Raw genomic sequence first — 15,105 nt, 5'->3', positions numbered from 1 at the left:
GTTTCTTCTCCAGGAAGTGTCTGAGGTGGTAGGGCAGAGGCCCTGTTTTTTACCCAAATGTGCCTTTGAAGTGGGGGAGACTTCAAAGAGTGGCATAGAAGTGCACCAGGCCCCCTTTCAGTTCAATCCTGTCTGCCAGGGTCCCAGTAGGGGGTGTGGCAGGCCTTTGTGTGAGAGCAGGCCCTCCACCCTCCCAGCCCAGGAAGACCCATTCAAAATGCATATGTATGCAAGTGAGGCTGAGTACCCTGTGTTTGGGGTGTGTCTGAGTGAATGCACAAGGAGCTGTCAACTAGACCCAGCCAGACGTGGATTGTAAGGCACAGAAAGATTTAAGTGCAGAGAAATGCTCACTTTCTAAAAGTGGCATTTCTAAAATAGTAATATTAAACCCAACTTCACCAGTCAGCAGGATTTTGTATTACCATTCTGGCCATACTAAATATGACCTTCCTACTCCTTTCAGATCAGCAGCTACCACTTCAACAATGTATGAGGGCAGCCCCAATGCTAGCCTATGAAGGGAGCAGGCCTCACAGTAGTGTAAAAACGAATTTAGGAGTTTTACACTACCAGGACATGTAAACTACACAGGTGTATGTCCTGCCTTTTACCCACACAGCACCCTGCTCTAGGGGTTACCTAGGGCACACATTAGGGGTGACTTATATGTAGAAAAAGGGGAGTTTTAGGCTTGGCAAGTACTTTTAAATGCCAAGTCGACGTGACAGTGAAACTGCACACACAGGCCTTGCAATGGCAGGCCTGAGACAAGGTAAAAGGGGCTACTAAAGTGGGTGGCACAACCAGTGCTGCAGGCCTACTAGTAGCATTTAATCTACAGGCCCTGGGCACATATAGTGCACTCTACTAGGGACTTATAAGTAAATCAAATAGTCCAATTTGGTGTGATCCAAAGTTACCATGTTTAAAGGGAGAGAGCAAATGCACTTTAGCACTGGTTAGCAGTGGTAAAGTGCGCAGAGTCTACAAAACAGCAAAAACAGTGTCCAAAAAGTGGAGGGAGGCAGGCAAAAAGTTAGAGGTGACCACCCTAAGGCTGTCAGGTCTAACACTTATGTGTACTTTTTTTTTCTTTTTCTTTTTTAGTGGGATATCATTGGTGATTGCTGTGCAGAGTAGTTGCTGGCGAGTCTAGCTTTTTCAGGCAAGTGAGTGGTATAGTTCTTGAGTACATAACTCTTTGTGATAAAGCCACACTTTGTTTATTACTTATTTTAGAGTGCTGGTTGTTGTTGGCTCATTTGTCAAGTTACTTTTCTTAGGAAGGATCATGGCTAGCTGCAGGTTGACCGCTCAGTAGGATGTTGTCTTCTTACCGTGATTATGAGACTGCATCTGAGGCAGAGGAGAAAGTGCAAGATTCTGGCAGTGAATTTTCTGTCCGAGAGGAATCATCTGATGAGGAAGCCACTCTCAGTGCGGATGAAGTTCCTGTTTTAGAGAAGGACACTGATGTGCCAATAGTGCAGCAGCCTGGTGCTGAAAGGCTTCCCATTGGAAGACCTGAACTCTGGGTTGCCCCAAACATAGAGCAGCTAGAGTTGCCTGTCTTAACTGGTCTCCCGGAGTTTAGAGTGAATACAGAAAACATTTTGCCTATAAATTTATTTCAGTTTTTTTCACGATGTATTTTTGGAAGAGATTGTTGAGCAGACTAATTTGTATGTTGAACAGTATTTGAGGGACAACAGTGCCAGCCTTGAGCCACACTCTAGAGCTACCCAGTCGATTCCCACAAAATCTGAAAGAGTTGAAAAAGTTCTTGGGTTTAACTTTTTTGATGGGGTTCATTAGGAAGCTGTCACTGTCTTCATATTGGTATACTAGTCCCTTGATGGCAATGGCTATATTTCCTGCAACCAGGAGATGTAATCAGTATTTGCTTTTTCTTCAGATGCTGCATTTTGTTGATAATGCATTAGCCTTGCCTCAAGATCACCCTGATTCTGACTAAGATTAGGCCTGTCCTTGATAATTTTGTAGATTGTTTTTCAGAGGTCTATGTTCCAGGGAAAGAAATAGCTGTAGACGAGTCTTTGGTCCTGTTCAAGGGCTGTTTGGTTTTTAGGCAGTACATTCCTAGCAAGAGGGCACGGTATGGAATTAAAATGTATATGATGTCTGAAAGTAGCACAGGATATGTTTATAATTTCTGGGTCTACACTGGTAGGGATTCCAGTATTGACCTCCCGGGTTGTCCGCCCACTTTTGGAGTTAGTGAGAAAATTGTGTGGAAACTTGGTAGACTGTTTAACAAAGGTCACCCTGTGTACCTAGATAACTTCTACACTGGAGTGCAATTGTTCAGGGAATCATTCAAAGTGGACACTGTTGCTTGTGGCACAATCCACTCTAACAGTAAAGGCTATCCAAGTGAGCTTATGTGTAAAAAGCTTGAGAGGACAGTGTGGTGCCTTGCATAATGAGGAGCTGCAAGCTGTGAAATTTGCAGACAGGAGCGCTGTCTACATGCTGACTACCATCCATGATGAGCGTACTTCCCCTGTGACTGTTTGGACTCAGGTTGCTGAAGTGCGCAAACCTGCGTGTATTTTAGACTACAATAAGCACATGGGTGGTGTAGATAGAGTAGATCAAAGGTTGGAACCTTACACTGCTGTTAGTAAGGCTTATGTTTGGTATAAAAAGGTTGGCCATATATCTCTTCCATTTAGCATCTTTTAATGCTTTTATTGTGTTCAAGGATTGTTTCCCCTTAGTCAAAGATGACATGAGTTAAATTTCATGAGTCCGTGATAGAGAGCCTTGTTGTGGTGGAACAGGCAAGAGTTCCTAGAGAAGCAGTGGTGGAGGATGTGACTAGATTGAAGGATGGCCACTTTCCTGATCACATTCTTCCCACGCCCCAAAAATACTTTTCTGCTAAGAAATATAGAGTCTGTGCCCCAAGAGGTATCCAGAGGGAGACTCATATCTACTGCCCCGAATGTCCTTCTAAGCCTGGGCTGTGTGTGGCTGGCTGTTTCAGAAGTTACCACACCCAAAATAATTATTGGGAACTACTGTGAGGGTAAACTGCCTGCTGCCTGTTCTATATATGTTAAAAAAAATTGTTCAGTTTCACAGTTGGCATTACTGTCATGTATTTAGTAAGAGCTCTTGTGTTTGTAGTTTTGTACTTACTTATAATTAGTGTTTTCTTTTTGTTTAAAAAAAGTGATGGCGGTGTGCGTGGAGTGGGGCTTGGCTGGTGGCGTGCCAGGAGTGGCGCTTTGCTGGCGGTGTCCGTGGAGTGGCACTTGGCTGGTGGTGTGCTTGGAGTGGCGCTTGGCTGGCGGTGTAAATAGTGACTTGCTGTTGGCTACTACAACACACTGCTAGCCAAATGCTGTCAGCTGGTGTGATTGCTGTATCAAGCGTGTGGGCGTATGAAAGCGATGGGCCCTTGAATGGCCCTGTCTGTTGATGTGAGTGTTGTAATGTGGCTGGTAGCGTGAATGATCTTGCGCATGTCACGAATGAAAGGTGTGTGAATGGACTGTAAAGCGGTTGGTGCCTTGATGTGGCTTTACAGTTGACGAGCTGTGAGTCATTGGTTCAGTTTTTTGGCCTTTCAGTTCTTAACAGTACATTTCATTTTTTGAGAAACCTCTTGTTAATAAAATTGGATCCATTGAACCATCACTCACCCTCGTGCCAAATCCAACAAGTATGTGTGGTAAAATAAAAAAATGAAAAAACCTGCTCCGCTATAATTGGGCGTCGAAGCACACCCGTGACATGCTAGGTGTCTTGAGAGGGACCCCAATAATGAAGCATGCCTCCAACTATGTTGGTGGGTGAGGGGGTGAGAGGTCTTTTTTAGCACAACCTAAGGGTGTTTCTTTTCACAATTTGAGAGTTTGGAACATCACAAAAGTAGGAGTCTTTGTAGTGTGCTTGCTTCTTCTCTAGGGAAAAAGTACCAGCTCTAGATTACGTGGAGTACAGGGTGGTGTGCCTCTTGTGGATCCCAACAAGTTTCTTAGCCACAATGCCCTGTAAAATTTAGAATGTGACTACAATCACACATTTTTCTTGCATTTCTGTACCATATTCTTTCAGAAGCAAAAATAAACCAAAAACGTATACCACCCACTGTTCCCCTCGGTCTCCTGATTAAGATGCTACCTGTTTTTGCTGGGGGGGCACCTGCATTTTTGGTCCCAGGTGCGGCGGTCATCTAGGGAAACCTACCAAACCCAGACATTTTTTAAAACTAGACACATGGTAGAGTCCAGGGAGGTGTGGCTTGCTCAATTTCTTACCCAGACTCCTCTGCAAATCTCAAAATTTGCTCAAAAAAGTAAATTTTCCTCACTTTTCTTTGTATGATCACTGCACCAGCACAAATGTCCTGCCACCCAGCGTTCCCTTCGGTCTCCCAAGTAAAATGATACCTCACTTGTGTGTGTCCCCAAAGCAGAGTCAGCCTAAACATGTATAACAAAAAAATTTGCTTATCAACTCGCTGTGATATCCCCTCAATCTCTACAAGTTTTTGACCCTTCTCTGTTGCAGGCACTTGGCCCACCCACACAAGTGATGTATTGTTTTTATCGGCAGACTGAGGGAAACATTGGGTGGTAGAAAATGTGTGCCGGTGTGGTGTTCCCACACAGAAATGTGAGAAAAATGTGATTTTTTAAAATCTAAATTTGAGGTTTGTAAGGGATTCTGGGTTAGAAAATGTTGGGGGATCCATGCAAGCCACACCTCCCTGGACTCTACATCGTGTCTAGTTTTAAAAAATGTCTGGGTTTGGTAGGTTTCCCTATATGGCTGTCGAGCCCAGGACCAAAAACACAGGTGCCCCCCCTTGCAAAAACAGGTAGTTTTGTAATAAATAATTTTGTTGCGTCCATGTTATGTTTTGGACCCTTTCCTGTCACGGGCACTAGGCCCACCCACACAAGTGAGGTACCATTTTTATCGGGAGATTTGGTGGAGTGCTGGGTGAAAGGAAGTTTGTGGTTTCCCTGAGATTCCAGAACTTTGCATCAGCACAATGTGAGGAAAAAGTGGTTTTTTTGGCCACATTTTTAGGTTTGCAAAGGATTCTGGGTAATAGAACCAGGTGAGAGCCCCACAAGACACCCCATCATGGATTCACTTAGGTGTTTAGTTTTTAAAAATGCACAGTTTTGGTACATTTCCCTACGTGCCGGCTGAGCTACAGCCCAAAAATCCACAGCTAGGCACTTTCCAAAAAACCTGTCAGTTTTCAGTGTAAAAATGTGATGTGTCCATGTTGTGTTTAGGGGTGTTTCCTATCGCGGGCACTAGGCCTACCCACACAAGTGAGGTACCATTTTTGTCTTACAACATGTCTTTTTGGAGAGAGATCGGGAATCTGTCTAGTGTAAGTTTGAATTCTATTGTAAGGTAGCGCAGAGGGTTAATGCCTGCTGCAAAGAACGGCGGTGCGACCGGTGTCACCGCACCAGGTGTTGACTTCGGGTGGGGGCACTGTTTTTGCAAATGTATTATAATTTTAAAAGAACCTGTTGTTAGCATTTACAGCCACCAGCTATTTTCAGGCAACAACAAAAATGTCAACATAACTCCATGATTAATGTTCTTTCTGGATAGAGATCAGAAATCTGTCCAGTGTAAGTTTTTACTCTATCGTAAGGTAGCACAGAGGGTTATTATGCCTGCTGCAAAGAACGAGGGTGTGACCGGTACCACCGCACCGGGTGTTGAATTCGGGTGGAGGTGCAGTTTTTGCAAGTGTATTATAATTTTAAAAGCACCTGCTGTTGGCATTTATTGCCGTCAGCTATTTTCAGACAACAATAAAAATGTCAACATAACTCCGTGATTAATGTTCTTTCGAGAGGGAGATCGAAATCTGTCTACAGGAAGTTTTGACTCTATCGTAAAGTAGCGCAGAGGGTCAATACATAAATTATTAAATAAAGCAAATCAGAGAAAAGCACGCACAGAAAATGATTACTGTGATGGAAATGTAGCAACATGAGTACCGGCCGACTGGGAATTCCATCAATATAAGCACAGAATCGGAATCCCAGCAAAAACAAAACGTTCCTAAGCCAATAATAAAACTATTTCCAATTGTGTGAATTGCGTACTTAAACAAAATAAACATTGTAAGTCAAATATGAGACAGCATTTGTAATCCTGTGCAAAAGCAAACAGTCATAAAAGCAAATGGCTGAAAAAAAACTGGCACATTTAGGGGCATATTTATACTCTGTTTGTGCCGGATTTCTGTCATTTGTTTACGCAAACCTAACTCCATATTTATACTTTGGTGCTAGACCCGTCTAGTGCCAAAGTTATGGAGTTAAAGTAATTTTTTTACCGTGAAAACCAACCTTGCGTCAATGAGATGCAAGGTAGGTGTTCCTGGGCAAAAAATGACTCTAGGGCCCTAGCGCCTCATTTATCCTCCCGTGCAAAAATGGTGCATGGGAGGTCGGCGGACGTAAATAATGCCGCTAAGCCTGCTTAGCGCCATTATTTAACGCCTGGGTCAGGGCAAGAGCTAGGGGACCTGTAGGCTCATTTCCATGGTGGAATTCCATGGAATGAATCCACAGGTTCCCTCCCCAGGCCCCAGGGACACCCACACCAGAGGGACAGCGGAGGATGGGGGACCCCATCCTAGGTAAGTAGAGGTAGGTACAAATGAAATGGCTTTAAGTCCAAAGAAGTATACTAAAACTATACAAGAGACCGTATGTTTACGCTTGACCTAATAAGCATTTGTGAGAATTGGAGCTATTGGCGCTGTAAATGACAATGTCTTTTACCTATGTGTTTTGGTTTGGAATGTAGTGGATGTATGAACAGAGAAGCAGCTGCAGCACTGTTTAGAGGACTAACCATGGGGAATTACCTCTGGAAACAGAGACAGCTGCTGCTTTGCCTAGAGGACTTAGAATGGAGGAGTTAATTATGGGACCAGAGAAGCAGCTGCATCACTGCCTAGGGGACTAAGAATGAGGAATTACCACTGTTACCAGTATTGGAAGTATGATTCCATGCACTATGGGGGCTCCTTTGAGGACCCCCAGCATTGCTCCTACCAGCTTTCCGGGGTTTTCCGGACAGCCCACATTGCTGCCACCCCTCAGACAGGTATCTGCACTCCTGCTGCTTGACCAACTCAAGCCCAGGAAGACAAAACAAAGGATTTCCTTTGGGAGAGGGGGGATAACACCCTCTCTCTTTGGAAATAGGTGTTACGTGGCTTAGGAGGGGTAGCCTCCCCAAGCCAGTGGTATGCTTTGAAGGGCACATTTGGTGCCCTCCTTGCATAAACCAGTCTGCATAGGTTTAGGGACCTCCAGTCCCTGCTCTGGTGGGAAACTGGACACTGGAAAGGGGAGTGACCACTCCCCGGTCCATCACTACCCCAGGGGTGGTGCCCAGAACTCCTCCAGAAGGTCCCTTGATTCTGCCATCTTGAATCCACGGTGGGCAGAGGCATCTGGGAGCATCTGAGTGGTCAGGTCAGGCAGGTGACGTCAGAGCCCCCTCCTGAGAGGTGGTCACCTGGCTAGGTGACCAATCCCGCTTCAAGGGCTATTTAGGGTATACCTCTAGGGTGGGTCCTCAGATCTTACTTGCAAGATTCCAGCAGGACACCTCTGCAATGTCTACTTCGACTTCTGGCAACTGGAACCGCAACTGGACTCCATAGGAACCTACAATCTGTAGCTACAACGATGACTCTGCTCTGCAACATTGTTTCTCCGGCTCCATCCAGCAACTGCAACATTTCCCCAGCTGTGCAACCTCTGAGAGCAGCAAGTCTTCAGTCTGCACAAGAAGCAAGAAGGAATCTCCCTTGGAGTGAAGGAGTCACTTCCCTGCATCTGCAGGCACCAGCTGCAATGACATCCAGCTGTGTGGATCTCCTCTCATCCTGAGCTGTGTGGATCCTGCATCATGGGTTGTGGTCCAAAGTAGCCCCCTTCGTCCTCTGTCAGCTTTTCATCTTTGGTGAAGGTAAGTTCTTGCCTTCCCACGCAGGACAGTACTCCCATTCACCTTGTCTCTTGCAGCTACCCAAGCTTGTTGGCATTTCTTCCAAGGGATCTTCAGGCTCCATGTAGCCCTAGCCCCCAGCACTCTTCCATGGGATGCACAGCCCTCTGCTTGCTTCTCCTGCGACGTGGGACCTCTCCTCAGGTGTGCTGGGTGGGCCTGTATGCGACTCATGGGCTCCTTACTGTGGGTCTTCCTGGGGGGGATGCCTCCTCGTCTTTGGACTCTCGGCACTGCTGAGGGTTGGCTGGGACTCCCCACGTGGGTTGAGTCCCCCTTTGACCTTGCTGGTCCCCGGCAGCTCCACATTTTCCATCTGTGGCATTTACCTTTGCCAAGGCTTGTTGGTGGTTTTTCCACACCACAGACTGACTGCAATCCTTCAAACAATGAAGAACATTGACTGCATCATCCCGGAACTCTTCATCTGCTCCAGTGCTGCAGTGCTGATTGTCTTACTCTCACCGTCGACCAACTCCTGAATCCACATAAGGGTGGGTAATGGCTCCTGCCACCACCGGACACTCCAACTTGAGCTGGACTTAGTCCCCTTCTTTTCTAGGTCTTCTTCTTTCAGGATGCACCCTTGGTTGCTTGCAGTCTTGTCTGGGTCTTGCAATATCCTTCTCTGAATTCCTTTGGGGTTGTTTGGGGAAAACCACCAACTTACCTCTTTCCTCCTGGTCGGTGGGGGCCACTCTGGTACTTACCTAAGGGGTTTCCTAGTACTTCCAGCTTCCATCTACTGATTCCACTTCCTTAGATGGGGACCCGAGCTTCGCATTCCATTTTTTAAGTACATGGTTTGGTCTTGCCCTAGTCCTTCAGTATTGCCTATTGCTTTTCACTGTTTTCTATTGCTTTTCATGCCTAGTTCTGATTACTACTGTACATACAATAAGTGTGTTTACTTACCTGCTATTGGAGAGTTGCCTATCTAGTAATTTAGCATTTGTGTCACTAAAATAAAATACCTTTATTTTTGTAACACTGTGTGATTCTTTCATGCGTGTAAGTGTTGTGTGACGACAGTGGTATTGCATGAGCTTTGCATGTCTCCTAGATAAGCCTTGGCTGCTCATCCACAGCTACCTCTAGAGATCCTGGCTTCTAGACACTGCCTACGCTTAACTAATAGGGGATACCTGGACCTGGTATAAGATGATAATACCTTAGGCATTCACCACCCACCAAGCCAGCTTCCTAAAACACCTGCCTAGTTTATTTTTCTAGTGAGACTAATCTAGCCCGAGATAGATGACTTTCCCAAATTATTTTTGTCTTCTTTTTCTCTTTTGCCCCCATGTGTTAGCCAGTTCCCAGACATGCTTGCCCAAATTTGCAATAGTAGTAGGCTGTCCCTAACCTTGTCCATCTAATTTGATATAATGATTTGTGAAATTGGCTTGACTAATGTCATCAACACGTGATTTGAAATCTGTTTCTGTTGCACAAATTGTTTCCTTCCTAGAATGTGTAGAACATTTGGAATGCCTAGTGTTGTTGCTATTAAGTAGATTAAACTTGTTTCATAGATTTGGTCAGCCTATCGTTTTTATTTCTTTGTATAATTTAATCTTGCACACAATTTACGTTACTTTGGCTCTGTGGTTATAATAAATCTTTGAAACTTCCCACAGATTGGAGTCTTGTTTCCCTGGCCACATTAGAAATGGTGTTTAAAGTTACTGTTGTATTGATTGAGATTGGAATGATTGTATACAGTTAACCACACTTCTCACTGGGTCCAAAGATCCCATCGACCTCGAGAAAAGCGCTTTTGAATCCTGGGAGGAGAAAATGCACTCACACATTAATACTAAGGGGCTGATTTAAGAAAAGTGGGTGGAAGCCCAGTGCAACACAACTATCCTTGCGCCCCTTAGCGCCCCCCTACCGCCACCATGTGTGCACCATGGTGCAGGGTAGGGGGAAATAGCGTCAGAATTCCTGACGCTATTGATGTACTCTGCAAAAGTAGCACCAAAATGTTGGCGCTACTCCTGCAGAGTACATAGGGGCCCATTGTATTCAATGGAAGGCCTCCTTTTAACACCTGCTCTGAGCAGGTGTTAAAAGTGCTGAAAAAAATGGCGCTAGGAAATCTTTTAGATTTCCTAGCGCCATTTTTGTGGTCCCCCTAACAGGGGAACGCCCTCTTGCATACATTATGCCTGGCGCAGGAATAATGTGGCGCAATGTTTTACAAAGTGGTGCAATGCATGCATAAATATGGTGCATGTAAAAAGCCACTTTAACGCCACCTTAGCGTAAAGAAAAATTACGCTATAGTGGCACTAAGGTGGCGCTCCAGCCTCTTAAATCAGGCCCTAAATTTCAAGAATAGAACATATTTATGTTGTTGTTAGCCACATGTCCAAGATGGCTCTCAGTCCACCATCCCACCAGCAATTGAACAAAAAAACGCTATGATACTGCCATCCTCGCAGCTGAGCAACATGGTTAAACACATTGACAAAGCCAATAATTCACATAGGTGAAATCTATTGGCTTTGCCAATGCTTATTAATTTGACTGCTAACTTTCCCAAAAAACAGTTGTAACGTTCCAATGTCTCACTGGAGCTCAGTTTGCCTTGTGGAGACGTTGACAGGTTTAGCCAGTGCACAAACACACTAAAGTATTACCTGGCACTATGACATCTAACAATCTGAACATTGGGTTTGCTGTTGTTTGCTTTGTTTGGCTGTTCACGTGTGCGTGCATGTGTGGGTGGGAAACTGGGTGGTTTTGAAAGCATCCACCATCCAGAAGGAGCAGTACCATTTGTTGTTACTAGAGGGCAGGCTGCCTGACAACAACCAGCTTTGTTAGATAATTTGCATACCCAGGGAGAGAATGCAGCATAACGGTCTGAGCTGCCAACTCTGGAGCATGGGGACCAGGTTGGAGTCTCGGCATCGGCTCAACATTTTGGGCTAGATGTATCAAAAAAGCCTTTTGCGATACGGTAATAGCGATTTTAAAGAAATCGCTATTTCTGATTCGCAAAATGCTATGTATCATATTTGCGATTCGGTAATAGCGATTTCTTAAAAATGGCAAATGGTATTACCGAATCGCAAATTGCGATACCGGCCTCATTCGCACCTATGGGCCTGTAGGCCCATATTTGTGATTTTTGTGCATTTCTCAATTTGCAAATTCCTAACTGGAATTCGCAAATTTGGGAAATGCAAACCCCAGGGTGCTGGGGGCCTAAGTCCCCCTTTGCAGCACCCCAAGAATTTTTTTAAGGACATGTAAGGCGCACACATGCCAAAGGGGCATGTGTGCGTTATACTTCAATATTAAAAATGCTTTTTTAATGCATTTTTTAAATTTGCACATGGTTACCACCAAGTTCAACTCGGTGGTAATAGCGATTCCTTAATGCCAAATTTGCATTAAGGAATTACTTGTTACATGTGGTTTAGAAATCGCAAATAAGGATTCCTTATTTGCGATTTCTTATTTAGAGAATCGCAATTTGCGATTCTCTAAACGGGCTCGCAAATTTAAGGAATCGCTATTTTAGCGATTCCTTAAATTTGCGCTGGGAATGCCTTTCATAAATACTGAAAGGCATTTTTGCATTCGCAAACGGCCATTTGCACCGTTTGCGAATGCAAAAATGGATGATACATCCGGCCCACCATCTCCTTGTGCTTACTAAAAATGAATTTGTCTTGTGTAACATAATCGGTGCTCATATAAGGCGATCCAATACCTTCGGGTCGAGTTTCTCCTATATAACAGGCATTTGCAATGCAATGGGTTTCGCGTTTGCTCGAGTTAGAGCTATTAGCTTTGTAAATTCCGAAATTGACTTTTCTTGCCACATAAATTGAAAATGAAAAATAAAACAGTTGACAGAAGCTAGCTGATTCAAAGCGCCACAGCTGCCATGAGCGTGAAGGAGAGACACAAAAGGGAAAGAAAGTTCGCTTGCAATCAAACGTACCAGCAAACATGCAATTATCCCTGTAACGGCCGGTGTCTAAGGCGGTAACAAAACCGTCCCAAGGAGGGCCAAACGTAGAGCATTTTCCAAGGATAACAAAGGATTTCCAAAAGGCAAGCCCATGAACGAGTGATAGTGATGGGCGGTTGTATGTCAGAACCACATATTCCATTGCAAAGCACGCCGTTACTACGAGTGCGTTACAAGAATGTCATTACCACGCATATACCTGAACATGCGTGCCTTTACAATGAATTATGTTGTAAAAGCATGTGTTTTAAAGGCAAATGCGTGGTAAAGATTTCCCCCCAAAGGCCCAATCCCCCCCAAGCCCAATAACCACCCCCACCCTAAAACCTAACCCCAACCCTACCTAAAACAGTACCCCCAGACCCAATCCGTCGCTCTAATCCTAATCTAAAACGACCCCATGCCTTAAAACCTAACCCCCCAAAAGCAGTTCCCCCAAGCCTAAACCCCCTTCCTATTTAACCTGAAAACCACCCCACACCCTCCTCCTCCCCCCCTCCCTAAAACAATACCCCCCAGGCCCACTACCCCCTCAAGCAGCACCTGCCCTAAAACCCAACCACCTGCCCCTCCTTCACTAAAACAGTACCCCCACCGAAGACCCAATCTTCTCTCCACTTTTAATCCTAGAGCCAGCATTCCTATACCTAATCCCCCACAATACCTAACATTACAAAAACCACAAACTACCTACTCGTTAACTTCGCTTTCTTTTACTAATAATGGGGAACCTTGCGTTTAGCAAGGCTTTCAAAAATTGAGTGAAACTCTTAAATGTTCCTCTCCACGGAAATCTTTAGTAAAAGGCGAAAGTTTTATTCGATTTGAAAAGAAACCAGAGTATACACTTCAGGCCCCCCCCTGTCTGTGCCGCCACTAAACACCCTTCTGCAGACTGTTAGGCCGATTTCACTTACGAATTTCATAGTAGAAAACCCTTTGAAACACAACCAATTTATAATAACTGTTAAGCTGATACATTGATAAAACGTTGACACAAAAAAGAAAACAACAGGCGAACTCATAAGTGACAGGAATTATGGGTATGTAAATTTCGTCATAGGTCACGTGACAGGAAAGGCTGCACCCCCCCAGCCCCCCCCCCCAGTAGTTTCCCTGTTCAAGTGTAATGTCGGCTCTTTTAACTCTGTACCTGTTGAATGGAGCCGCTGTAGTGGCAGCAATGAAGGAATCGAGGCGATTGTGTTGCATTAAATCACTCTTTATTTTCTTGCCACAAACAATAAGGCCCACGAGGAGCCGCCGGGAGCACCACCTCCAGCCCGAGTCCGCGCACTCCGCTTTTTGTCCTCCTCGCACCGCCCCCCGACGTCACAACCATCCACGATCCGGATTGGCTGTGACGTCAGGAGGCGACCTAACATAGAGGAAGGACTACCTTCTGCCCCCCGCGTCTCGTACGTTAACTCACGTACGACATCTCCCCTTTTAACAGAAACATAAACCTATGGAACTTCATCTCATAACAAAATCTTCGAACCTCTTGGGAACTCGGATATGCCTCATTGGCCTGCTCGGAGTAATATACTGGGGTGAACCCACCCTGCCAGCGCCTGTACCCTCTTGGCCTGAGCTCATTACGCTGTGACTGTCGCTCTTCGCAGGTTCGGGCCTGCTACCATTCTGTCCTTCGGCATCCGTCAAGCCGCGCCATGCTTTCTCACACCCATCTGCACTTCCATGTCCGATCCGCCCTCGCATAGAGGACGTATTCACACACTCCTCATCGCCAGTGACTACATCCCTGGCTTCATGACTTTGCCACTCATCCACATCGTCCATGCTCTCGGCCCCACACACACGACTACCTCTCATGATGATTTCCTCTTGACCAGCCTTGAGCCTGACGATGTCGTCCTTGCTTCGCCACCCCCCTCCTTCCAAACAGACTGCTCCTCTTGTCACTCCTTGCACACGTACAGGGGTTTGAAATACAGACTCTCCTTTCATCACCTTGTTAGGTTTCTTCACCAATACCCAATCCCCCTGCACTATATCTTTAGCTTTGGCTCTGTTCACGATGTCAGCATACCGCTTGTTGCTTTCCTGTTTAGCCATGATTCTTTCTTTGACTCTCAAACTCTCATCAGGTACCACCTCAATTTCCTCCCTCATGTCATACCACTTATTGAATTTGGGGGTAAGCTCACTCATACATCTTCTCCCTCTCATCAAGTAGAACGGAGTGTGTCCCGTAACCTCATTGGGCGTGTTATGAAAAGTGTGCACCTTGTCCGCCAGAAACGCTTTCACATCCATGTTGGAGGCGACTGCCTGTTGCACGCCCTCCTTGAGGAACCTATTCATCCGCTCAACCTGCCCATTGCTCTTCGGGCTGTACAGCGGGGTCTTCTCCTGCTTTATCCCTAACCTGGACAGAAAATCCGTCATCTGCCTGGACACCAGCTGGGTGCCATTGTCAGACACCATGATCTTGGGCTGCCCCTCAATCGCGAAAATTTTCGTCAGTGCCTTGATCACTCGGTCAGTGGTAACCTCCCTGACGAACTTGTAGTGGATCCATTTGGAGAAGTAATCCGTGAGAACGATGAGATGTCTACAATCGTCTGGTAGCAGGGTAAATGGGCCCGCGAAATCAATGGCAATCTTGTTCCATGGGCCAGCAGGAATGTCCACCAGCTGCAGCTCCCCTTTCGCCGTCTTCCAGTGTTTGTCGGCCCTTAAACACGGCCTACACCGATCAATGAAGCTGCTGACGTCGCTGCACATCCCTGGCCACCAGTAGTACTGCTTGAGGAGATTTTTCGTAGCGGTACTGCCCGGGTGGTCCTTATGGGCAATCCTGATTAGCTTATCTCTCAAACCTTCCGGAGGCACAAACAGCTCGTGTCTCTTCACAAAGCCGCCCTCAATGGTGAGTTCAGAGCTAACCTGTTGGAAACTCCTGAGTGCTCCGTGCAAGTTCCGGACCGGGGGCCAATGAGCCGTCATGTGGTCCATCACCCTTTGAATAGTCGTGTCCTTCTCCTGAGCTGTCAACCACTCTTCCTCAGATATGGATCCCTCGCAAATGGCTGTTGCGTCCA

General features: G+C 45.8%; 1 non-coding gene across 1 annotated transcript; it reads right to left on the bottom strand.

The window, feature by feature from the left end:
• Positions 1-12,765: 12,765 nt before the first annotated feature.
• On the bottom strand, positions 12,766-12,881 carry LOC138294275 (U5 spliceosomal RNA). Its single transcript, XR_011203315.1, has one exon. It is a non-coding gene; the product is annotated as a U5 spliceosomal RNA (small nuclear RNA).
• Between the last annotated feature and the right edge of the window lie 2,224 nt (positions 12,882-15,105).

This window comes from Pleurodeles waltl, chromosome 4_2, assembly GCF_031143425.1.
Source record: "Pleurodeles waltl isolate 20211129_DDA chromosome 4_2, aPleWal1.hap1.20221129, whole genome shotgun sequence".
Lineage (NCBI taxonomy): Eukaryota > Metazoa > Chordata > Amphibia > Caudata > Salamandridae > Pleurodeles > Pleurodeles waltl.
This window is presented reverse-complemented; position numbering and strand designations above follow the sequence as displayed.